Source organism: Cupressus sempervirens, chromosome 6 (genome assembly GCF_028749045.1).
Source record: "Cupressus sempervirens isolate cs-2001-9-10 chromosome 6, ASM2874904v1, whole genome shotgun sequence".
NCBI lineage: Eukaryota > Viridiplantae > Streptophyta > Pinopsida > Cupressales > Cupressaceae > Cupressus > Cupressus sempervirens.
Window position 1 is genome coordinate 404,831,603 of NC_143123.1, and position 27,669 is coordinate 404,859,271.

Sequence of the window (27,669 nt, forward strand, 5' to 3'; positions counted from 1 at the left end):
ATAGCATCAAGGCTTCTTGATGTGGACATCAGTTCTTTTGTTACCCCTAGTGTCTAATGCACGAGCATCTTAGATACTTCGGTGATCTTGCATCACCCAAAAAGATTTCCTTTCTTTTGTTAGTGTCTATTATTTGGAGAATATCCATTGCTATTCAATGTTTATATTTCTACACAATCATCTACTTAATGTGTACCTATCATGGATCCTTTCTCTAAGAGAACATAGCTTATTTCTATCATTTACAAAAGTTATTCCTTTTCTTGTCCAAGATGGGTTGATTTCTTAGCAATTCAAGTAACATGTAGCTTTGGCTTTGGTGCATTTTCATATGACATCTTAGTATATTTTACATTTGTTATTATCTTCTTAGATCGTGTGTAGGCTTATCCTTGTTCCCTTGAAAGTTAATTTTCTTGTTTGGAAGATCTTTAATTTTCCCTTAAGGTTATGACCTATAATTTGTAATAATTTTCTTGACTAACCAACTTGTTTTCTTTCTAGAAATAAAAATAGAGATATAGGATTAGGAAAAGTATAATGAAATTAGATAGAAGGAAAGTTGTAAATTTGTCTTTGTAAGCCCAAGATCATTAGCTCATAGATTGTAATTTATATTTATATGGTTGTAACTAGGTAGGCCTTATGTCTGGCATGTTGAATAAAGATTACCTAATCATTGATGTATTTATTCCTCTATAAATTGGTGTGTTCTCTTTATTTGATGGCTTGTGTGTGTAACTCTAAGAAAGGATATCTAGGAGGTTCTCTCTTACCCTCCAACCTTGCATCAGTCATGTTTTTTTTTCCCTCATAACATATTATTCCTCTTCTTTGATAGCACATTGTTGCAAATCTCTTGACCCTATCATAGGACCCAATAGGAACTACACATATAGGGATGTTGTTGAAGGAATTTTCATCCTCAATCACACCATGCCCACATTCATGTTTTTCTTGGCTATGAATTTATTTTTGGTCTTAGCTAGTTATCATAATAAGGTTTATAATTTTATCTCTATTTTGATCTCTCTTGTAGGTGACAAGAAAGAATGGCTATATGGACTGGTACAATGTGTGTCTTTGTACGGAGCAGGGTTTGTTTATATAATCATTGGCTCAATTAGTATGAGGTAAGCTCCCAATGACTCAAGTTGTAGTAAAAAAAATTGGTTCAAAGAATAAATAGTTGTTGCATGAAATTTCACTTAGAGCCTCACCAAATCTCCATTACCCAATCAACCCAAACTTTGGAGGGTCCACAAGGGTTTCTTATAGAAATTAATGTTAGAACTTTCATGTGAGTTTGTCATAATTTTATAATAGAATTTAGGATACATACTAATAAATAATCTCAAGGTTTTGGCTATGTTGTATTTTTTATGAAACCTTAAATTTGTGGTAGTTATTTGGGTTTTAAAATAGTTTATATTCTACTTTTTAGTGGAATATGTACACATCCAAAATTGAGTAGAAAAATATAAATGTTTCCTATCTTTGTCTAGCCTTCTTAAATGACCATCCTTGTAAGACCCAATAATCATTAAAATCTAGTAAACTAACCATTTAAATATCAAATGATGACATTTATACTTCTTTTGACCATTAGTATGAACCTTTATTCAAGATACACTTCTATTCCATTAGTCTCTCGTCAGGATTTTGAGAAAAAAATTATTATGTGAATATGGGGATAATTCGAGCTGTCTAGAAGTATTATTTTATAGTTTTATTAACTTTCAAAAATGAAACTTGAAAAAAAAAAAAAAAAATTTACAATTGTTATAATTTAGAAGATAGGTAATTTTTATGTAATTTTATTACAATTTAGTTATTATAACACATAGGAAAAACCTAATATTACATCCTACTACCCATATTTACAACCCCTTATTTTTGTTCAAACCTCTTCTACTTCATTCATTTTTCAATTTTTTATTTTTTTAAGTAACATCTGTATTTTTTTTGGTGTACAAAAGAAGGTGATTTCTAAATCTTCATATGTTGAAATAGATCCTAATAATGATTTCACAATTATTTGATTAATAACTTCTATTCCCAGCACTCTTTGGATGAAATCTTGTACTTAATTTAATATAGGAGTGATTTGGTTCATAAATTTTGTCAAAAGGTTCCTAGAAATTAATTATCTCAATCTTACATGATGCATAGGTTATATATAATAAACAATAGTTTTGACTACCAATTTCATATAATGATACTCTTACAGACTTATGATGGATAATTTTCTATATTCACCTACAACTATTAGAACAGGGTCATATTTTCTTGAATGTGTTGTAAAAATACCTCCAAGGAAATTGTAGGAGGCTTATTCCAATTTTGATACTTCGTCGCTTTTTTAATTCATGGGCTTGAAAATCTTTGTAAGAGTTAATGGCTTCTTGGATTTTGAACATCTGCAAGTAATTTTTACCAAGAGGGGCAACTCTTAAATTTGTGACTCATCTTACTTCATACTATTATAGAATTTTAAGTGCCCCAATACAATCTACACTAGGATGACCTCTACAATAATTTTTATTTTGAAAATGAAAAATCCCTCAAACATTCATTGAAACTACATAGATCCACTGCACCCATGAAATATACCACATTATGAACTTAGTCATCAAGTTTTTGCTTACTTGTTTATATGTATCATTATTTGATCATAGTAGGTGGGAAGATGAATATTATGACATGTTAAATTTGTATGGTTGCCTTAAAGATCGGTTTGTGACAACTTGCATCAGAAAATGATTGTTTTAACCTATTACTTTCTTTCTCAGTGTCAATGATAAATAGATATACTTTGATCATTTTCAACGTATTTTTGCATAATCAATTTCATTTAGCTCTTTGATACTTATATTAGATGAAAACCTATATATATGGACAATGTTGGTTGGTATGTTTCTATATCTATATGTGCATAGCCTTAGGCTTCCACTTTTCTAGACAAAGTACTCAACATTCTCTCTAATATACTTTTTGGTGACCATATATGCATAATTTTTTATTCAAATCAACTTGATCATGTAATCTTCCTCTAATCTAATATTGATGAGTTATTTCTAATTTTCTTTTGATATCTAGTGATTTTTTTATGAGATAATGAATATGAGTTGTTTTGTTTTCATAGTGTCCATTTTAAGTTTCTATGTGCATTCTTTTTTGCATGAAAGTCATCCTCAATAGTTTAGCTATGAAACACAGAAGCCTCTTTATCACATCTTAATAATTTTTGTTCATGTTCTATGATTCATATGCCTTGATAATATAATCATCCATTCTTATATATAATTGACTATTACTTGTTTATGTGTGATTTGGAGATGTTACAAAGCCACTTAATGTGTGCTTGCTAGGCCTACATTTACAAAATTAGAGAGAAATTCATTTCTAAAAGGGATTAGTTTCCTATATGATTTTTCTTTTCTAATAGTACCATTTCTCATAGAATAAATCCATTTTAACAATGCATTATTGTTAGACAACTGAGAGGGGGAGGGGTGAAGCGATTATGTCCATTTATCATAGAGTTCCTTCAAACATTTCAGTACCAAAAAAAATCATAAACATCATCAAAAATCACTCGATGTAAATATTTGACTTAACACTTAACCCTTTAATTCACTTTTATTTGAAACTATTAACTAATGTTCCTTGCATTATTGGCTATCAGTAACTTCTAGTTATTACCTAGTATTTACTTATTATTACCAAGTTGTAGTAAACTATAAAAATATGTAGAATAACTTGCAATACAAATAATATTCAGACAATTAATTCCAATATTTTAATGTGGAAACCTTGTGAAGGGGAAAACCACCTAGGACTGGAAACCAAAAAAAAAAATCACTCTTCTAAAGTGGGCTCTAGTAGGAGACAACCTTGTTAAAGGTTACATACACATTGTTAATATGACCTTGTTAGAGGATTTCACCAAAAGATCATCTAGACCGTTTCACTCTGTGTGCCTAACTAGTGGTCTAATTTAAAGGACTTACAAACACCACTAATCAATATTACCATATAGAATTTCATAGAATTTTTAGGTCCACTCAATTCTTCCAATATTTTGTACTACAATGTTAAATAGTAATAGTTTAAATGATATGCTAAGTGTAGAAATGACCTTTTCTTGTTCAAATCTTTGTTCTTTCTCTTTCTTCTTCTCTTTACTCGCTCAGTTGATTCTCTCTTTCACCAACTTTGCTTCTTATCTTTCCTCTACTCTACTTAGTTCACCTAGATCAACTCTTTACTCATTTCCCTTAAATAACTTTGAATTCACAACAACCTTCAATCAAATCTTAACCAGCATCATCAACTCTTGAACTAACATCATCAACTCTTGAACCAAGATCATCAATTCTTGAACCAAAAACCTAAAACTGTATTGTTCTCCTCAAATATTTTTCTCAATGCTTCTAGATCCTTCCATATTTTTCTACTTAATCACCATTGTTATTCTTAGGTTCATAAAAAATTTCCTTGATACAATGAATTTAGATGCTCAAAAAAAATAAGATGCATTGAACTTTTTGTCCATCCTTTCCCTTCTTCAATCTCCTTCATCAGATCCTTCTTGAATTTTCCTAACCATAGATCTTGTAATTAAAATCTTTAACTTATGCCTTAGACCATCTCAAGCTTTCCAAATTTCCATCAAAAATCATACTAAGATTCTAATTTTCAAACTTATGGATCAAGTTGTTACTCGGTAAACATAACATTTAATCGGGCAACATGGTACTCGATTTATAATGACTTGTTCAGGCAATTATGTGTTTATCCTTTACTTTTCCATATATTCAGGTCACATTGTATTCACTTAGTGAATATAGTCTCCCTTTATTAACCTTGTCACTCTGTTAACCTTGTATTCTTGTTTACATTACAATAATACATGATTGTAAAATAGTCAAATTAATATTACATTGTCACTATCCAACTCATTCAAGTATCCATTATATACCTTACATAAGAACTCTTTCTTCATCATACTTTCTTCAAATCCTCTTCATCAATCTAATGATATGGTACTTGGTTGAGTTAACATAACATCTAGACACTTAAGACTTTGACATCAATGATAATATAACAATTGATATGACTCTCTTACATACATTCATAGTATAATCATCCAACAATCTCCCACTATCATTTACATTATTAGTTAGGGAAAATAATCTCCCCCTTTGGAATTAATGGAAACACATAAAATAAGATTTTATAGCACAAAAGATTACATAAGATAATAAAATATATGCATTTTTTACAGTACAATTTTGTGGTTCTGTGTCTTCAATATGGTACTTGGTTGGTATCTTCAACAACAATAATCGTCAACATCCTCAACATTTTTCCTCCTTAGTTTGTGATCTCTTATTTCAAATTCAGTCTTCTTTTAGCTTCATCTCTATAGCACCCTTCACTCATCAATATGTGCTCTCCTTCTTTGGGTAATCTTCTCTTTATTTACTATTTCACTCATTTTGATTATCTTTTCCTTACTCATTCTCTCCCACTTCATCACAACATATTCTCCCTTCTTCTTCTTTTGCTTCTTCTCCCCATTTGACAATCTTTACTCTTACTCATTCTCCTTTTCTCCCCCTTTGAAAAAATGTCAAAGTTCATTATAAATTTCATCATAATACTTATAAAACCTTATAGTTATACTTGTACCTTGTGTGTATAGATTACATCAGTTTTACCATAGTCAACTTTACAACTTTAGAAATGTTCCTTAACTATGAACACTTATGAATCAACTCCATAAATATAATACAATTAAACAATGAATTAATTCAACATGCATCTTTATCTAGTTAATTTTGGACAGGTGAAGGACCTCACGTCTTATATACTTAAAAGCATCCTTAGGTAATGGCTTAGTAAATATGTGAGGAATTTGTTACTTAGACTTCACATATTCAAGGCTCACTTGTTTCTCTTGTACTTTTTCCCTCAAATAATGCTATTTAATTTATATGTGCTTTGTCTTTGAAAGCATCACCCAATTTTTAAAAACATTTATGGCTCTTGTATTATCACAAGAGATAGTAATAGGATCAGTTAGCTCTTCTTGTATTCCTTCCAAAAGTTGCTTAATCCATACAGTATTTGAATAATTGATTATAACAAAAAAATATTTAGAATTAGTAGTAGATTGTGAAATACAAGATTATTTCTTGCTTATCCAAACCTTTCTCCTACAAAAATGCTCCACCACTTCTGATTTTTCTATCATCAACATTATGACCCTAATCAGCATCAGTCTAGACTTTAATATCAAAGTCATCCTCTTGTTTATACCATAGGCCATAATCTTCAATTCTTTTGAGATATCTAAATATCCTTTTCATGACAATTATATGTGTCTCCTTTGGATTTGATGACAACTTTGCAACAATTCTAATTAACTAGTGCAATATGTGCTCTACTATGTACAACACATTGCATCTTTCCAATCATAGATATATATTGAGTTTCATTCACCTCACCAATAGTGTCTTCCTTTTATCATATCACTCTAGTCACCATAGGTGTACCAACTAGATTAGACTCATCCATCCCAAATTTCTTCAAGATTTCTTTCACATACTTAGACTAAGTGATAGAGATACCTTTCTTTGTTTTGTAGACTTACAATCCAATAAAAACATTTATCTCTCCAAACATGTACATTTCAAATTCAATGCTCATTTATTAATAAAATTTCTTACTCAACATGTCATTTCCACCAAATATTATAACATCAACAAATATTTCATAAATCAAAACCATATCTTCAAATTCATTCTACAAATATAGATTACTATTTTCACTTGTTCTAGAAAGTCTAATCTTAATGAGATAAGAATGTAATTTTTCATAACATGCTCTTGGGGATTACTTCAATCCATGTAATGCTTTGTTCAACTTGTAGACTATGTTTTTCTTTTTAGCTTCAATGAATCCTTCAAGTTGTTCAATGTAGACTTCCTCTTTAAGCATTCCATTCAACTGTGCAAACATTACATCCATTTGATACATCTTGAATTTATTATATGTAGGTTAACCCAATGGTGTTATTACTCCTTCCAATATTTCCATAGGTGCAAAAGCTTCACCATAATCAATTCCTTCTTATTGTGCATATCCTTTGCAAACTAATCTTGCCTTGTTTCTTACCACTTCTCCATTCTCATTCAACTTATTTTTGAAAATTCATTTTGTTCCAATCACATTTTTGTCAGTAGATCTTAGTACTTGTGTTCAAGTATTTTTATTCTCAATCTAGTCAATCTCTTCATTCATAGCATTGACCCAACATTCATCATCCAATGCATATTTTATTGTTCTAGATTCAAAATCATCTATAAAACATGTACCTTCTCTAATCTTGCTTCTTTTTTGTACTCCAACACTTCTGTCTCACCTTAGTTTAGTATTTTGTGACTCTATAGAAACTGTTTGGTCTCGGTAGGTATGTGTTCTAACTCAGGTATAGTATCAGGTTCCTCTTCATTAACATATACAAACTTGTTGTAATCTTTAGGTTCTTTCTTGCTTTCCACATCATTCCTTTCTCCAAACTCATCAAATCTTACATTTTCACTTTCAATTATCTTGTTAGTAGCCTTGTTCAAATATTTATATGCTTTACTCTTTAGATGAATAGCTAGGGAATATACCTTCATCTCCTTTTAACATAAATTTTACCATTAGTAGTATATTTGTGAATGTAACACCTACATACAAAGATTTTGAAATAACTTACATTCAGTGTGTGACCATATGGTTCATAGATTGTCTTGTTTGCATCTTTCTTTAATTGAACTTGGTTGAGATTATAAATAGTAGTATTGATTGTTTCCCTCTAGAATATTTGAGAGACCTCCTTATTAATCATCAAAGTCCTTACACAATCCATGATAGATTTATTTTTCCTTTCAGCAATACCATTCTATTGTGGTCTCCTCAATGCAAATAACTATCTTTTGATGTCATTCTTAGCACAAAGGTTAGTTTACTAAACAAAGATAAATGTAATGATCCCTTCCAAGACCATACTTGATTTCTTATAGAATTCCCCTTTTAGGGTTTGAGTCATACTTAAGAATTTTTTATTTGTAGTTTTTTAAGAGATATTTATTGTATGTATTTTATGCCTATATAACTTTAATTTATTTTATATATATATTTACACATTTACAACTTTATAAAACATACATATGTATTATTGGAAGTCTATTGGGAAAGTAAGATACTGGGGGGGGTGTGAATCAAGATCTATAAAAACTTCTATCTCTTGAAAAAAATCAAATGCATTCACCATTAACCCATCTCATATTAGCATTATGAATCATATAACCATGAACTAAAATAGCTCTAACTATTCATCACATTGACAAATATCAAAGTAAATGTAAATACATAACATAAAAGATTTGGTTACCCAGAAACCCTCAAAGGTGAAGGTAAAACTGGGGTGGGGATGACACCCACAAATATTCACTACTGCAATAATAAAGTGTTCCTATTAAGTCTACAATGTTTGACCAATTATGGTGATCTACCCTATGAGGGGTACACCTTGCTAAGTGCTTACAAGACTTATTCAGTCTACCTTGATTAAAGGATTTAAACTTACAACTAAGTAAGCACTCTGTAAGGAGATTTGAATAGGCAAGATAGGACCACTATATTAAGAGATTTACCCTAATTCACTTGCTCAAATGTATTAGTACCTAATCCTTCTATTAGCACTCTAATACTAGATTATAGATCTCCTCTTTCCAATCTAATATGATCTCCTCTTTGATAAACTTTGTTATTTCCTTCATTGCTAGTTTTCTCTGCTCGATCTCTACTTCTAATTATCAAACATAGCATCCTTTACACATACAGTTGTCTCTTCAATCTCTCCTTCATCTCTTTCATTTTGTACTCTAATTTAGGGTTTGGATCTATTAGAAATACTTTAGAATAGCTAGGGGGAGTGAATCAGTTATTCAAGGTCTAGATGTCCGAATAAAACTTTTTCACTAAGTGTAGTGAACATTTCATGCATCCAAGCTAAACATTCTAACTAGCAATTTACTGTTAAATTAACATGTAGCAATAAGACATGAAAAACCAACACATAACATAGTGATTTATGTGGAAATCCAATTTGGGAAAAATTACTAGTAACATGCTACTACTTTCGCACTCTTCTGAAGTGATACCCTGTGAAAGGCCTACCCTATTAAAGGCTACAACACACACTGTTAAATGTGATTTGGTTAAGGAATTTCAATCACCCTATTAGAAGTGAGCCTAGTTAAAGGACTTTAGAACATTCACTTGGAATGCCACCTTGTTAAAGAATTTTTCAATGGCTATTAGACCAAGCTTAGTCCAAAGGATTTTCCCTAATTGATACAATTGCTAGAGAGTATTCAATAAAGGCTTTTGACCTTATACAAATTACAACTTAACTTGTAGATTTTAGATCTCAATTCAAATTACAACTCTGCTTAGCTTTTAGTCTTTGTAGCTCTGACAGCTTGTCCACTCATCTAGCTTCTGCCTCCATGAGTCTCCCTGCTCATTGTGACAATACAATGACCTCTATGGTCACTTACTGAAGTAGAGCTTTTGTACTCTATTCTTCCTTCTTAATGCCTTCTCCTTGACACCACATACTCTATCCAACCACTCTTTGCTTCGTGACCAAAAACTCCTTAAGTAGAAATTTTGGAATGCTTTTTAACTCTTATGTCCCTTGCTTAGATTAGGGTTTCAATTGATTAGGTTAGATACAATGTATCTACCCTTTATCTTGTTTCTTATAGAAAATTCATGTAGGATCCACTTGCAATCACCCAAAAATGGTTAACCTCAAATTTTGTACCACCAACTCGTCATCCTTATCTTCCACCTGGTTCATAAAATTTGAGATAACAAGCTTTTCAACTCAGATTTGGTGAATCTTTGAATTTTCAAGTAATGTAGCAGCTCGGTACAATTTACTTTTTGATGTTTGGCACATACTGTGTTACTCAGCATCAACTATGAATTCACTCAACACCTACTAAATTTTACTAATCCTTGGCACCTATTACATTTGTCTAGCTTGGCAACTAAACTTTCTTGGCACCAACCAATTCACTTAGCACACACTAGAATTTTCTTTTACTCGGCACCTATTGATTTTCTACTTGGCATGAACTAACTTTTCTTGACACCCGCTAATGAATTTAGTCAAGCCTTGCTAACAGTTTTGTTACAACTTTTTCTTCTAGAGTATCTAAGTGTAGCCAAACTCTATACCTTCAAGTAGATTATCAATACATCATTTCACCATTTTCTTATCTGGTCCTTGTGCTTCATTACAAAATATAACTCAATCTTTCCTCTAGGTGTTGTTATTACATCTTATGGGTTAAATCCTCTTCATCAATCAACTAAGTGATAGTACTTGGATCTTATAAGAAATTGTCATTCCAAGAAATAGCAGGTTTGACATCAATGACAAAACAATGATTGAAAAAATTCTTTCATCAACAATCTCCCTTTCTCAATAATGATCTTTTCAATTAGATTTCAACAATCTCCTTCTTTGGCATTGATGGCAAACCAAACTGATCAACCAAGTTACCTACAAATTAACTAGGCTAAAAAAATAAGGCCAAATGCTAAAAAGAAAAGCGTGTTCCTTCTGTTAGCATTCTTACTATCAGCTTCTTATTACTCCCTCTTACAAGATAGATCTTTATATTGAATTTTTTTTTGCTAACTCCCTCTGAGTTCTTGATCTTCTTCCTCTTAGCTACTACTACTCTTCATATTAGCTTTGATTAGAGTTGAGCTTCTCTTCACCTTCTATCAGTTTCTTGTTGTCTTGTTGTTTTTCCCTCTTTTTTTGTTATTTCTCCCTAGAGAGTTCTCCCTCTACAAGAGTTCTCCCTCTATTTGCTCTTGTAGATTTGATCAATTTATGTTATTTATCTCCCTCTTTGACAATAATGCCAAAGACATATTATGTCAACATCCTAACTTGAAAATGTAGCATTTGTATTAACTCCAATTTCTCCCTCTGTCACTTTGCTTGTGACTTTGTGGAATTTCAGCACTTTGACTAATTCAGGAAAAATCCTAAAGCATGATCCTCTGCATCAATTTATATCATTCAGTAGTCAAGCTATTTGATGTAGGGTTGTCTTGTTGTTGCTTAAAAAGCGTTTGATAGGGGTAACACCCCTAAATTTCCTCTAAGATATTCAAAAGCATCTTTAGGTAATGGTTTTGTGAAGATGTCAGCAATTTGTTTCTTGAAATTAACATATTCCATCTTTACCTATTTATCTTCAACTAGCTCTCTAACATAGTGATACTTGATTGCTATGTGCTTTATCTTGGCATGCATCACTGGGTTCTTTGATATGTTGATGGCACTTGTGTTATCATAATAAAGTATCACAAGTTTAGTTCTATCCTCCTTCATACCTTTGAGTAGATGCTTTATCCATACAATATTGGTGTAGTTGATGTCAGCAGCAACATGTTTTGCTTCAACTGTGGATTGTGAGGTACAACTTTGCTTTTTACTGGTCCAAGTAACTAGTCTTTTTCCTAAAAAGAGTGCTCCTCCACTGGTGATTTCTCTATCATTTATATTTCCTCCCCAATCTGCATCAATCTACGCTTTCAACTCAATTTTTTTAGTCCTCTTATAGTATAGGCCAAAATCATCTGTTCCTTTTAGGTACCTCATGATTCTCTTTACTGCCATAAGATGATTTTCTCTTGGATTTGCAGAAAGTCTTGCAATTATACCAATAGATAATGCTATATTAGGTCTACTATGTACAACATATTGTAACTTACCAATTGTTCACCTATATAGTGTTTGTTTCACTTCAGCTAACTCATCATTCTTTGATAACTTATGTCCTATTATCATAGGTGTACTCACAGGTTTTGAGTCTTCTAATCCAAAAAGTTTTTAGTATTTCCTTGATGTACTTTGATTGGGTAATAAATATTCCATGCTTCAGTTGATAGACTTGTAAGCCAACAAAGAACTTTATTTCACCAAACATAGACATCTCAAATTCATGTTTCATTTGATTGGAAAAATCCTTACATAGGGCATTTTTACCCCCAAATATTATGTCATCAACAAAGATTTCTGATAACAGTATGTCCTTACCTTTTTCTATTTTGATGTATAGATTGTTGTTATCATCAGCTCTCTCAAATCCAATCTCCACAAGATATTTGTGAAGTCTCTCATACCATGCTCTTGGCACTTGTTTCAGCCCATAGATTACTTTATGAAATTTACACATCATATCCTTCTTGTTGTCATCCATAAATCCTTCTAATTGTTCTATGTATACTTCCTCTTCCAATATACAATTTAGAAATATAGACTTGGCATCCATCTAGTAGACCTTAAATTCTTTGTAGGTAGCATATGCAAGTAATGTTCTTACTCTTCCATCCTTGCAACATTGGCAAATGTTTCCCCATAATCTATTCCTTCTTCTTGAGCATATCCTTTACAAACTAGTCTGGCTTTGTTCCTTGTGATCTCACCATTCTCGTCTAGTTTGTTCCTAAACACCCACTTGATTCCAATCACATTTTTATCAATTGATCTTGGAACTAAGCTCCAAGTTTTTTTCTTTTGTATCTACTCAATCTCCTCTTCCATGGCCTTGTACCAATCATCACTTTCTAGTGCATCTCTCACTGTTTTGGGTTCTATCTGACTCAGCAAGCATGATTCACTCCTTAATCTATTCATTGTCATTGGTTTGGCATCTCTATTTCAAATGATCTATTCAACAAGGTGATGTCTTCTAACATACTTGGATAGTCTTGGTTTTGTCCTTGTTTCTATGTTTGGTCTTTTAGCTTCTAAGTCACTGTGTGCATCTCTTTCAGGTAACTCAGTGTCTCTTTTATGTATGCTGACTTCATAATTAGAATGAGCATTTTCTTCATTCTGCAACTCAGCATCTAAATATAACTCAGCATTCATTGGCTATGACACGACAGTTGCTGAGACTTGTTGTTGATTCCCAACTTGATTGGTAGCATCTTCTTCAGTAGGCATTCCCTCATAGAAGTATGCAGATGGTTTATATTCCTTTGGTCTTTTGATGGGTTCATCATTATGAACTTTTATATATTCATCAAAACTTACATTTGCACTTTCTACAATTTTGTTAGTATTAATGTTTAGACACTTGTATGCTTTACTTCTTATGGAATAACTAAGGAATACACCTTCATCACTTTTTGCATCAAATTTACCATTTCTATAATTCTTAAGAATATAACATTTTCTACCAAATACTTTGAAATGTTTGGCATTAGGTGAGTGACCATACCATAGTTCAAAAAGTGTTGCATTTGTACCTTTCTTGATTTGTACTCAATTCAAGGTGTAAATAACTTTACTTATACCTTCTCTCCAGTACTTTAAAGCAACATTCTTCTCCATCATTAGTGTTCTAGCATAGTCCATTAGTGATTTGTTTCTTCTCTCAACAATTCCATTTTGTGGAGGGTTTCTTGGTGCAGAAGTTTTTCTTTTGATTCCTTTGTTGTTGTAGAACATCTCAAATTCATGTGAAGTGAATTCACCTCCTCTATCTGATCTCAAGCATTTCAAGCTCTTACCTATTTCTTTCTCAAAATTGGCCAAATACCACTTAAACATTTGAAAGGCATCAAATTTTTGTTTTAAAAACATGGCAGTCATCATCCTAGAGTAGTCATCAACAAATAACATTATATAACTATCTCCTTTATAACTTTGCACTTCTATTGGACCACATAAGTTAGTATGAACTAACTCTAATACTTCTTTGGAAGTATAGGTTTTACTTTTGAAACTTGACTTGGTCATATTGCCTAGTTGACATTGTTTGCATATTGTATTGTCAAGCTTCTTTAGTTTAGGCAAACCTCTGACTTTCCTCATAGTACTGATGTTGATCATATTGTCAAAGTTGACATAACATAGCCTTTTATGCCATAGCCACACATCATCAAATCTTTTAATAATATAGGAAACATCCTCCATATCTAGGTGAAATAGATTACTTCTAGTTTGTTCTCCTTTTCCTATCAAAATTCCATCATTGTCATAGATCTTGGTAGTTTTGTTTCTAAACTCTACTTTACATCATACATTGCTTAAATATGACACACTTAGTAGATTTTAGTTCAATCCTTCAACATAATATGCATTATCACAAGATATCTTCTCTGTAAGCTTAATGGAACCTTTTCCTTTGATTAGACATGGAGCATCATTTCCAAATCTAACACTATTTACATCATACTGAGTTAAGGTAACAAACTTACCTTTGTCTCTTGTCATGTGATGTGAACATCCACTACCTATGATCCATTTATCATTTTTTTTCACACAAGTTACTAGTGTTCTTGCCTCATCTTCATCTAACTCATCCTTCATAGCTACATAGACTACCTCATCATCATGTTCATCTGAATCATCTTCTTTAACAATGTAGCACTTTTTGCCTTTGTCTTTTTAGTCTCTGCCATCATCTTCTCTCTCTTTTTTGTACTTGTTGCCTTCTCTGTAGTTCTTCTTTTGTGTGCACCTTGCTGCAATGTGACCAACTTCATTGCAATTAAAATAAATGATAGGAAGCTAACCTTTGAATTTACCTTTGCCTCTATGAAATCTTCTAGTTAGTAGTGTTTCCAATTGTTCAACATCTTCTTCATCTGTATTACTGTCATTTTATGCATATTTTATCTTTCTTTTCTTCTTCTTTGGTTTCACTTCTTCAGTTCCTTTCAACAATAGCTTGGCCTTAAAAGTAGATTCAAGACTCTTAGGTTTGTAGTTATCAAATTTGGATAACTCAAATGCAGTAAGTCTTCCTACTAAACCTTCAAAACTTAGTTTGTTACTTGGTATGCACCTCAGTTCTTGAATAGCTAATACTCTAATAGCATAAATAGGTAGCAAGGCACTTAAAAACTTGCTAAGGATAGTTTCATCATCTAAATGACCAGCAGAACTTCTAATTGCACTTACAACTTCTTTTATTCTGGAGGCATATTGAACACTGTTCTCACCTTCCTCCACTCTCATGTCATCAAATTTTCCTTTGAGGCTTTCTAACTTGGCTCTTTATACATTCATATCTCCTCCATAAATGGTTGACAAGCCATCCCACATCTTGAATGCACTAGATTACATCCCTTGATGTCATCAAATTCAGTGTAGCTGAGGGCAAAGGCAATTTCCAACATTGCCTGGTTGTGCTCCTTCTTTTTCTTTATATCTTTAGCAATAGGTACACCAACTAGATCAACATGTTCCACTATGATTTAATTTTGTGTAGGATTGCCTATAGATCCAAGGTGTCATTAGACTTTTCCATGTAGTGAAGTTGTCTTTGTTGAGCTTGGGAACTTCTCTCTTAGACATCTTGATCTTTATGCTTCTAGTACCTTCAAACTAAATCAGCAAATGGCTCTGATACCACTTGTTAGAAATTCTTTAGAATAATTAAGAGGGGGAGTGAATCATTTATTCAAGGCCTAGATGTCCCAATAAAACTTTTTCACTAAGTGCAGTGAGCCCATTAAACATTTCGTGCATCCAAGCTAAACATTGTAATGAGCAAGTTACTGTTAAATCAACATGCAACAATAAGACATGAAAAATCAACACATAACATAGTGATTTATGTGGAAACCCAATTTGTAAAAAACCACCAGTAACATGCTACTACTTTCTCAATCTTCTGAAGTGATGCCTTGTGAAAGGCCTGCCCTATTAAAGGCTACAGCACATACTATTAAATGTGACCCAGTTAAGAGATTTCAATCACCCTATTAGAAGTGAGCTTGGTTAAAATACTTTAGAAAATTCACTTGGAATGCCACCCTATTAAAGGATTTTTTAGTAGCTATTAGAAAAACCTTAGTCCAAAGGATTTTCCCTGATTAATACAATTGCTAGAGAGTATTCAATAAGTGCTTTTGACCTAATATAACTTACAACTTAACTTTCAAATTTAAGATCTCAATTCAAATAACCACTCTGCTTGGCTTTAAGTCTCTATAGCTTTAGTCCACTCATCAATATTCTATCCCCATGAGTCTCCCTACTCATTGTGCCAATGCAATCACCTCTGTGGTCACTTATTGAAGCAGAGTCTATGTACTTTATTCTTCCTTCTTAATACCTTCTCCTTGACACCACACACTCTATCCAACCACTCTTTGCTTCATGACTAGCAACTCCTTAAGTAGGAATTTTGGAATGTTTTTCTGCTCTTATTTCCCTCACTTAGATTAGGGTTTGAATTGATTAAGTCAGATACAATGTATCTACTCTTTATCTTGTTTCTTATAGAAACTTCATGTAGAATCCACTTTCAATCACCCATAAATGGTTAACCTCAAATTTTATACCACCAACTCATCATCATTATCTTCCACTTGGTTCAAAAAATTTGAGATAACAAGCTTGTGGGCTCAAATTTAGCGAATCTTTAACTTTTCAAGTAATGCAATAGCTTAGCACTATTTACTTTCTGATGCTTGGCACATACTGTGTTACTTGGTATCAACTATGAATTCACTCAGCACCTACTAAATTTTACTGATGCTCAACACCTATTACATTTATCTGGCTTGACACCTAAACTTGCTCAGCACCAACCACTTCACTTAGCACACACTAGAATTTGCTTTTACTTGGGACCTATTAATTTTTTACTCGGCATGAACTAACTTTTCTCAGCACCCACTAATGAATTTAGTCAAGCCTTGTAGATAGTTTTGTTACAACTTTTTATTCTAGAGTATCTAAGTGCAGCCAACCTCTATACCTTCAAGTAGATTATTAATACATCATTTCACCATTAGCTTAACTGATCGTTGTAATTCATTACAAAATCATAACTCAACCTTTCCTCTAGGTATTATTGTTATATCTTATTGATTAAATTCTCTTCATCAATCAACTAAGTAATAATACTTGGATCTTATAAGAAATTGTCATTCTATCAAATCGAAGGTTTGACATCAGTGACAAAACAATGATTGAAAACATTCTTTCATCAACAATCTCCCTTTCTCAATAATGATCTTTTCAATCAGATTTCAATAGGACCCTCCTTAAATAACCATCTAGAAAAGGTTCTAGATCATAATCAACAATCCATATTTCTCCCTTTTTCCTCTTAGTCCTTCAATTTTTATGATTGGTTATACTATTTTTTTAGGGATTGATGACTCTAAAAAAATACTTAAACAACACCCTTGTTATCTCCAAAACCTTTAAATTGTATAAATAAGTCAACCAAAATAGTTTACATAAGTGTTTGTGTCACTCCAAATAAATATACCAAAACTTGTTTAATCAGAACTTGAATACATAAACACTTGGTCATAACTAATACTCATGTTGTCACTCAGCTTTTGTATGCTTGGCACTAACTATGTGACTATGCATGAACTAACCCATCATAGTGTCTAGTGACTTCTAACTTTATTGGCATTAACTAGCACTCAACATATATTGGGGTGCTTAGCAACCTAAGACTTTCTTAGCTCAAACTGAAATGTAAACAAGTCATGCACATTACTCAACCTTCATTGGGTGGCCTGGTCTTCATGATGACTAACCAACATTGCCTAGGAAATGACTAAGTGTTTGAAACTAATAGGAAATGTGACTTGGAGATCAACAATTTCAAAATGGCACCCCCCTTAGATTATGACTAGGTCTTCATAAAGACTTCATTATATACATCACATATACATGTCTTCAAAAATGAGCAATAAATTACATTATGTCAAACATTTGATGTTCAACTAATTTCTCTCTATGACATATCCATGACCTTCTAATTCCCCTTTTGTGTGTGTGTCTATTTTTTCTCTTGTTTTTGTCACTTATGGTTGCTGGAGTGAAAGGGTCAAACCATATTTATCCAAAAATGGTTTGTGAATTTGTATAACAATAGAAAGTAAAATATTCCAACTAGTTATAATAGATTCAAAAACTAAAATTTTAATCTCTAGTTGAGCATCTAATTCAACTAGGTTTTCTGTAGTAGACAGATGGGAATCATGGCTTGTTATCTCCTTAGCTAATGTTAGTTCTCTCTAAATTACCTCCAAATGAGGTATCAACATGGATTAAATAGAAATCAATTTTAAAAAATTAATCTATTAAAATGAGTAGAGCTTGAACTTGTGTCCATGCTCGAAGAATATCCTATAGACTTCAGGTCTAGCTAGACATTCTCAATCTGATCTTGAATATCTTGTGTGAATCTCAGTAAATAACACAATTTTTTATACAAAATTTGAATATTATTTATAACTTCCTCTACATTATTTACAAGGTTTAGAAGTTCAACTTGTCTTATAGCAATCTTGGTTGACACTTTCTCCAAAACTTTTTTATCAAATTTCTTCTTAGACTAGTGCAATAATTTGTTATTAGCCTTAATGTCATTATTGTTAACCTTCTCAATAGTGTGAACTAACTATTCTATAAGAGGTTTCTCCTCATTAATACCTTGTATATCAAATGCATCAACAAAGATATCCTTGATCGCATGCAGTATTTGCCTCTATTGATGTTCCCTTTTCACTTATTCTAGCTTTGTCTTCCTAGCCAATACATCTTGTAGAATTTTCATTTGATAAAGAGTCATATTATCAGGATCAAATTTGGGAATTACTATTACCTCATCTAGTTTCACTAGCTTTCTAGGTGACTTGACCTTCTTCTTCATCTTCTTCACCTTTGGTGTGTGGGCACTTAGCAATATGATCTACAATGGTATCATTTTAGCATTCAGCCTCAACATCTCTTGGCCTATTATAGAAATACTAATTGCAATGGCCTCCTTCTGAGTATATATCACCTATTGATCAGGTATAGTAGTTGTCTCTAATCTAGATATTGTAGAAGGCACTACACTCAGTAGTTGAACCAATGCTTGACCTACCACTTGCTCTTTTGGTTCATGTGATTCCTTAGTCCTTTGTTTCACAACTTTCTTTATTCCCTCAACTTGAGATCCTAAGTCATCAGCTTCAAACTTATCTTCTTTCTCTTTTACCTTTCCTTCTTCTTTGTCAATGACAAGATTGGCCTTAGGCATTGGATGTAGAAGTGTAATTATTGCCTTGCCCTTTTCCTTGGCACTTACATCTTGTAGTATCTTTTGTTCAACTATGAATGTTGAATGAATAGGTGTTGAATAAAAATTTGGTGCACTCCCAATCCTTGGATAATCATGAATTTGTATCAAAATTGGATTAATGCATGGTAGAGGTGTATATGAGGTTGCATTGATGAATGCTTCATTCTTGAGTTCTTCCTCAATCAAGACATTAATATTTGGTTGTGTTTCCTCAAGTATGTCTCCAATAGTGACAACATCAGATTGTTCACTCTCCTCCACCTTTCTTCTTATTTCTTCCTCCAAATTTTATGACTCATTATAAACTTCCTTATTATCTAGTTCAACTTCAACTTCTCCTTCCTTCTTTTCCTTTTCTACTATTGAGGTTAACAACCCAAATGCTTTCTTCCATGTCAATATGCTTTCTTGCACTACATCTTCAATTTTATTTTTCAAAATTTTGTATGCCCTTGTCTTGGGCATAAACATCTTGGCATAATCCCTTAAGGCTATAGACATATGTGTCTTCCCTAAATCTAGCATAGTCTGGGTTGATGTTGTCTCTCTTAGTTGTCTTTCACTAGACAATGCCCATTTCTACTTTGTATCCTTTTTATTGTATAATTTTTAGGGGATTGTCTTACGCAATTATATAGGTGCATATTTAAACTTTATCATCATATCTAAAATTTCTTGCTCAACCTTCTCTTTATCAATTTTCTCTAGAGAATCATATTTAACATGTTTAAAACTTGAAATTCTTGTTGAATTTCTAATGTTATCACATACCTTTTCAATGTCTTGAGGAGGTTGTCTGGGAACAATCTAAAATTTTGTTATATTGTCTAATTTAGCTCTTTCTCCTTCGTCATCTTTATAATTAGGCATAACTACATTTTTCTTCCTCAATTTCTTCTTCTAGCCTTGCTCAGTCCCTTTAGTTGTTGGTTTCCTCTTTGATGGGGACTTGCACCTAACTGGCTTTGTGATCTTCACTCTCCCTTTCTTTGGCTCAGCAGTTGCAATAGATGTTTCCTTAGATCCTTCCCTAGTTATTCTTCTCTGAGGTGTAGAGGAGGGAGGTGTAACCCCTTTCTTCAATTTTTTCTTGACCTTTGGATCTATAATCACTATTTTATTTTTTTGCAGTTTCTAAGGCTTGGAAACCACCAATTCTTTTCCTTAATATTTATCTTCTCCATCCTCCTTAGTCTCCTTATCTTCCCCTTTACCTTATATAATCTATAGAGGTGCCTCTCTAAGTTTTCCTTCAAGATCTGCAATTATTTTCTTTCTTTTCCTATCCATCTTGGGCACTTTAGTTTGCATAAGCATCTTAATCTTGCTTGTCTCATATGTGTTGAATGGCTTGGCATTCTAATGTATTTATTTTGACAAAAAGGATGTCACTACTATAGATATCTCATCAACATTTACTTCATATTGTATAGGCCTTATCCATGCAACCCTTAGTATAGAAGCTTGGGCATAGGTGTAGTTAGTATCCACCATGAAGCAAATGTAGTCATAATAATGATCAAAAACTAACTTGGGAATTCTCATTTTGTTCTTCATTTTTCTTTTGAATTCATAAAAATATCCATTTATAATGGTTTCAAAGTTCTCTTCTAAATTTCAATGTAACCATTGATTTGCTTGGTTACAGGTCTAGATTTATCTCACACAATATCTCTTATGGTAGGGAATGAATTTTGTACATAAAAGAATATCCACATCAGTAATGAGCCTAACTTACATGAAGTGTTCTTAGTCTTCCTAATGGCTCCAATATTTTCTACTAACTGGATCAATTATAGCTCAGCAAGATTGTAGCTATGATCCTTCTTCAAAATTTTGTAGCCCAAATCTATAGCTATGCATGGTACACTATTTAGTCAACTAGACTGATAGAATTTTTGGGAAATCACATTGACTACAAAATCAATAATATGATCCTTAATGTCATCAATATACATTACTCTATCATTTTTTTTCTTCTTCTTTTTTTTTTCTTCTATCACATTTCTGGCTAGGCATTGCATAGTCTTTACATAATCTAGGGTAAGGTACACGGTCACTTAATGAACAATTACCTTTTTTTATCTTGACTAGACCATTCTCCAGCCACATATTCATATCATGCACCCTACTCAAAATTATTTTATCCATTCAACCTTTAAAACCTTGGAAAAATCTAAGGCACAAGTAAGCCCTTTCTCAGCAACAACTATGTTCTCAACTTTCAAGACTCCATTCTCGCACAGCTTCTCATAAGCATTTTTTAATTCAAAGTCACCAATCTCTCTACTATTATACATATAGCATGAAGACATGTCATGCACCATGATGAATCGAGGAGGAATGGATGATAATGCACTAGACATGTCTCCAATCATTGCAACTTTTAGATATACCTTAAATTTTGGTGGGGCACATGTGTCATTCCTCACAATCTAAACATTGGTATCTTTCAAAGCTTCCTTTCCACTTTCAGATGTAGATGATGCCATAGTGAACTAGGGTTTTTAAATAATAGAATAATTTCATGAAACAACAGCTCAGTTTTCTAACTTTACTTACTTCTTCTCATAATTGTTGATGACATACTATTGAATCGCACAAATATTTGCACAAATCATCTGTTAATTTCCTTTGAATCACTCTATAGGTTCTCTAATTGATGGGTGAGAAAAAATGATCAACAAAATTTTCTATATAGTTTCAAATGATTGAATTAGGTCTTCAATAGATTCTTCATACAATGGTAGGTGTAATAGATCTACCTCAACCTCAACATAAGAACTTGGTTTACATAATACCTTCCTTCCACCACTCATTCAAGACCACAACTTAGTCACTATTACCATTTCCACACTTAGCTTGGTCAACATATCAACTCAGCCTATATGGGAGCCCAGTTCACATAGCAATACTCACTCATTATAGACACTAATACTAGTACTTGACATCAATTACGCATATGAACTTTTTGCTAGGTTCTTGCCTCAAATCCATCCTATTACATCTTGATTCATGTAGATATGGAATTTGAACACATTTTATGTTTGGAACTGGTGTATAATGTTGTATGCTAAAAGAAGTGACCTATTGGGAGTATGAATCAACAAACAAACATTAGTTTAAATCACATATGCATCAAGTACTTATCAAGATAAAAGAACTAACCAATGCTTTCTTGATTTTTGCAACTCATAGCAACCAACAAACCAAATCCTCAAGCAACCTCAAATAACTCAACAAAGGCACCCATAAGAGGCCTTGTTGGTGTGTTAAGATTGGAGGTATGTTTGGTGTGCTCTCCCAAACACAACTATGTGATTGAATCTCTTGAATGGTGAATGTGCAAATGTGAGTGATGAAACCATGAACCTATGTTATATGAAATGAAGAACACCTCAAAAAATGGCTATTGAAGAAGCCATGTTTGAAGGCATTCAAGGATGGAGATGTGAAATGCAAAAAAAGAAACTAAATTAATATGCAAGCTACACTAACATGCAAGTGAAATGGAGATGCAAATGGATAAGAAAACTAGATTAATAATGCAAATACAATATAAAAACCCTACCAAGAGTTAGTATGCAACCTAGAAATCACTATGAAGGCTCTCAAAACTCAAACTAGCATGATAACAATGCAACTATGGGAGATGAAAATGCTTGAGACAAGGGCTCTATTTATAGGCTTGAGGGAGACCCTAGGTGAGGTGGCATCTATGTGGCATCACATAGTGCCACAAGGAGACACACAAGCAAGCCATGCAAGTAGTCAACATTTCAAAGTTTGCTCACACGTGTGAGAAAACTTGGAGAGAAGAGTGGGGGACAAAGCTTGCAAGAGGGAGTGGTCTCACACATGTGTGAGCACACACTTAGGCTTAAGAAGGGATTAGCAAGATGATTAAGGGTAATTAAGTGGGATTAAAGGGTGAATAGGCTTAAGAGGATGAAAGGGATGGTTGTAGGCTAGGCTTTAGGCTAGGTTTAAGATTAAATTAAATAAGAGTTAATTTAATCATAGGTTTAGAGGAATTAATGAGATGGAGGGATTTAAATAAATATAATTTATTTAAAAGGGGGATTAATGGAGGATCATGTATTAAATAAATTTAACACATTAAGGCTAGAGGTATTTAAATTAAATTTAAATACCTTAGGAAAATGAACCTATTTAATTAAATAAATTTAATTAAATAGGTAGAAGAACATGACAAATATAATTAATTAATAAATAACTAATTATAATGTCAAGGAAAATATTAAAAAAATTAATATAGTCTTTTGGGATGATTTTAAGCATCTACAAATGTAGCATTCAAATGTACAGTTCCTTACATACCTTCTTTACTTAGTTATAAGTAGTGTGATCACCTAATCCATTGGATTGGGTGATCTCAACTTCACTAGTTCCACTACTGCCTACTTCTTCCTTCTTCCTCTGAATTTGATTCATATGGTTCTTTATCATCTCAATACTCTTTTTCACCTTTTCTTTGTTTATTTCTTAGTTTTGGTGCTTTGGTGTTGAAATTGTTTCTTACATGTCCAATCTTGTGACAATTATAGTAAACCAAACTTCCATTCATCCAACTCTTGAATTTTCCTCTAAAATGTGTTCTAATACAATTTTATGCAATGTGACCATATTCACCATAATAATGGCAACCTTAAATTGTTTTATAATCCCAATTGTGTAAGTTATCTTTTTTGGATTCCTTTCCTTGATTCTTGGTTGTCCAACTAGGTTTTTCCTTAGATTTGCATTCTTGAATTTTGTGTCCATACTTCTAACACTTATAGCAATGCCCTTCAAATCTAGGTGTAATGGGTGTATTACCCATCTTTGACCTACATTTATGTTCTTGGTTTCCTTGCTTCTTACAATTAAAATAGTATCCATAAAATTTTAATTTGGGATTTTGCTTACCATTCTTTCTCTTGCAGATATTTTTTGTATCTCCTGGTTTCCCACAGTGATGAAATGTAGGTTTGGTGTGTTTTTCTTTTGAATTCCTCTGTTCTCCACTCTTTGATGATTCACCTTATTCAATAGATGATAGGTACTTATTATATCCTAGTCCAGAGATGTTACCAGGTATTCTTTATGTTCTCATTGTAGAACCAGAATCAGTGTGCAAAGAACATTAACAAATAAAGTAAACATTCACAAACCAAAAACTAAATTCACATATATGCTTAGACAAAGAAAGCAAACAAGAAGTGCAAACCTCACAAGAAAAAGCACTCCATGCTTTCTTGATTCTGTAGATGTGTCCTTTTGCTGTGGATGTATGCTCAAAGATGCTCAAAAGCTGCTTCAATGGAGATGGGTAATGGAAAATTGGTAGCTTTGTGAGCTCTCAATTTGGCATTATAAGGGTATGGTTGATGGCTTTGGTTCTCAAAATAGCATGGTAACTTTAGCTCAAAGATTGTTGATGAAATGGCTTGGGATGGGATTCAATTTATAGGCTAAGGGGTAGAGGGATGGAGGGCTTAGATGCAAGGATGGATGAAGGCTTAAGGAGGGCTAAGATGCACTCAAAGGGGAGCACATGGATTGTTCTTGTTTAGCACCAATGGGAAGGTGACACTTGTCACAAGGAGGATGAGTGTGAGAGGGTAGGGTAAAGGGTTGGTTAAAGTCATGATGAGTGGGGTTGAGTATGTAAGAGGGATGTAACAGGAATGAGTGTGGAAGAGGGAAGAGTGTGGAAGATGGGTGTAAGAGTCATGAGTGGGCTTGTAAGAGTCTTTATGTTTCGTAAGAGCACTCATGACTTAGTGGTTGGGTTTTTTTGAGGGGAGACTTTGGTTTGGATTAGGAAAGTCTTAAACTTGTTTAAGGAATGTGACAACATTAGGGGGTGGATTAGGCTTGGGTTTAGGATTAGATTAGGGATGTTAGAGATGTGCAAGTGGATGGCATTAATGAGGGTGGGTGAGTTAGTGGCTAAGCTTGGTTAGTATGGGTGGATGGGGTGGATTAGGCTAAATGGAGGATTAGAGATAGGTTAGGGGTTTTTGAATTTGAGGATTTCATTTATCAAATAGATTTATTTAATAAATGGGGATTTTTGGAATTAGATAGAAGAATAGGATTTAATTGATAAATAATAGATTATTTGATTTATCAATTAGGACTATAGATGATTAATTAAATTAATCAACTAGGGGATGACAAAGGATTAATTAAATAGAAATTTAATTAATAATGCCTTTTTTAGATAACTAAATAGGATTACTAAAATAGTGTAATCAAATTTAGGTGTCTACACTCATTAGATCCTTAGAGTATTTCACAACTTTGTTAGGTTTGTTCATCCTCTCAATGAGTTCCTTTTCAAATCTCAATGCATTCCTTAGATTTACAATTTCCATGTCCTTTCTATTCAAGTTTTATTTGCAAGTAACAATTGATTAACCATTTCCAAATTATTGTTTGTGAGTCTATACACACCGTATGTCCTTTCATCAAGTCTAGTATCCATTTTTTTCTTGTCATCTTCAGGCATTTTTTTGTCTTCTTCAGCCTTCCTTTTCATTTTAGTCACTTCACATAGTCTTACTAATTGTATTTTATTCTTCTTTTCAATCATTTAAGCTCTACATTTAGTATATTTTATCTCTCTAGTAGGTCTTCTATTGTTGCATCACTTTCACTAGACTTTCCATCATCAAGTAGTCCTTTAGTATCTTCTTCTTGATATAGAGTGGCATTTTGTTGTATAGCTAATTCCTTTATTTTCTTTAAGGATTTCTTCAACTCCTCTCTTGCCACTTCAAGCTATTGAAGTATGATCTATATGTCAAGCTTTTGATCCTCAATGATCTTTCCCAACTTATAAGCCTCTATCTCCAAGATCTTAACTCTCAAGTGGTTAGACTTCTTCTATGAGAAAAAATCTCTAATACCAATCATTGGAAGTATATTGGGTAAGTAAGATATTGAGACAAATCAAATGCATTCACCATTAACCCATCTCATATCAGCAGTATGAATCATACACCATAAACTAAAATGGATCTAACTATTTACCATATCCACAAATATGAAATTAAATGTAAACACATGAGACAAAATATTTGGTTATAGAGAAACCCTCCAAGTTGAAGGTAAAATTGGGGTGGGAATGACACCTACAAATCTTCACTACTATAGCAATAAAGTATACCTATTAAGGCTACAATGTTTGATCACTTTTGGTTATCTACCCTATGAAGGGTCTACTTGTTAGGATTAAACCTTAGATAGAAATAACAATTACATGCAAATATAAACAATATTAAAAATTAATAGATCACATAGAAAAGAACACAAGACACCAAGATTTAACATGGTTCACCCAATCCTTGGGCTACGTCCACCAAATAGCAAGTTGAATATTATTACAATCTAGTTATTACAACTTGATTACAATCTGTAAATCCTTGCAGCTCAATACTACCGCAAGAAGCAATTTTTGCATGACCCAGAATGAAACAATCCCTAACCCTAAGCCCTTTTTATAAAAGAATTTTTTTGCTTTAGGGTTAAATTAAGTTACAACATTTCAGCCATAAATTGGCAAATAAATAATAGCCAATTCAAAAATAGTAGCCCAAAAAAATTTAGGTCAATGCCCAAACCCCAAAGAATTTATGAATTATGTACAGTACTGCCCTGATTAGTCACCACAAACTAATAATCCCCCACTTGGGGACTGATCAAACTCTACACTAGACAATAATCTCCCACTTGGAGATATATCCTGTATCAATATTGCTACCACATAGGGCTCCCACTAGATCAAATAACCCTAGACTCTACTATGCTTTTATTCTATTTAGTCTAGAAGGCCAACCAAAGTTGAAGAGGAATTTAGCTTCTCCCTTGTCACTACCTTTGTAAACATAACTTCTAGATTGTCATCGGTATGTATCCTATCTAGCTTTAATTGTCCATCATCCAAAACTAACCTAATGAAATGGTACCACAACTGTATGTATTTTATTTTTGAATGCAAAGCAGAATTCTTCGCAAGATGAATGGCACTTTGACTATCTATAAAAAAATAATTATCCCTCTGAGGGTGTACCAATTTTTCAAGAAGAACTGAAGCCATATCATCTCCTTGGCTACCTCTGTAGCAGAAACATATTCTTCCTCTATAGTGGATAAAGCATTAACCTTCTATAACCTAGAAACCTAGCTCATTGTTTCCTCACTAAGAGTAATTACATAACCTATAGTAATCCACCTAGTATCAATATCCCCTACCAAATTTGAGTCTGCATATCCTTGTAAATTAGTAGTAGAGACCCCAAAGTGTAAACATTTACTATATATTCCTCTCAAATATCTAAGAATCCATTTTACTGCATTCTAATACTCAATTCTTGGATGACTCGTATACATGCTAACAACTCCCACTGTATGTGCAATATCTTTCCTAGTACATACCATAGCATACATC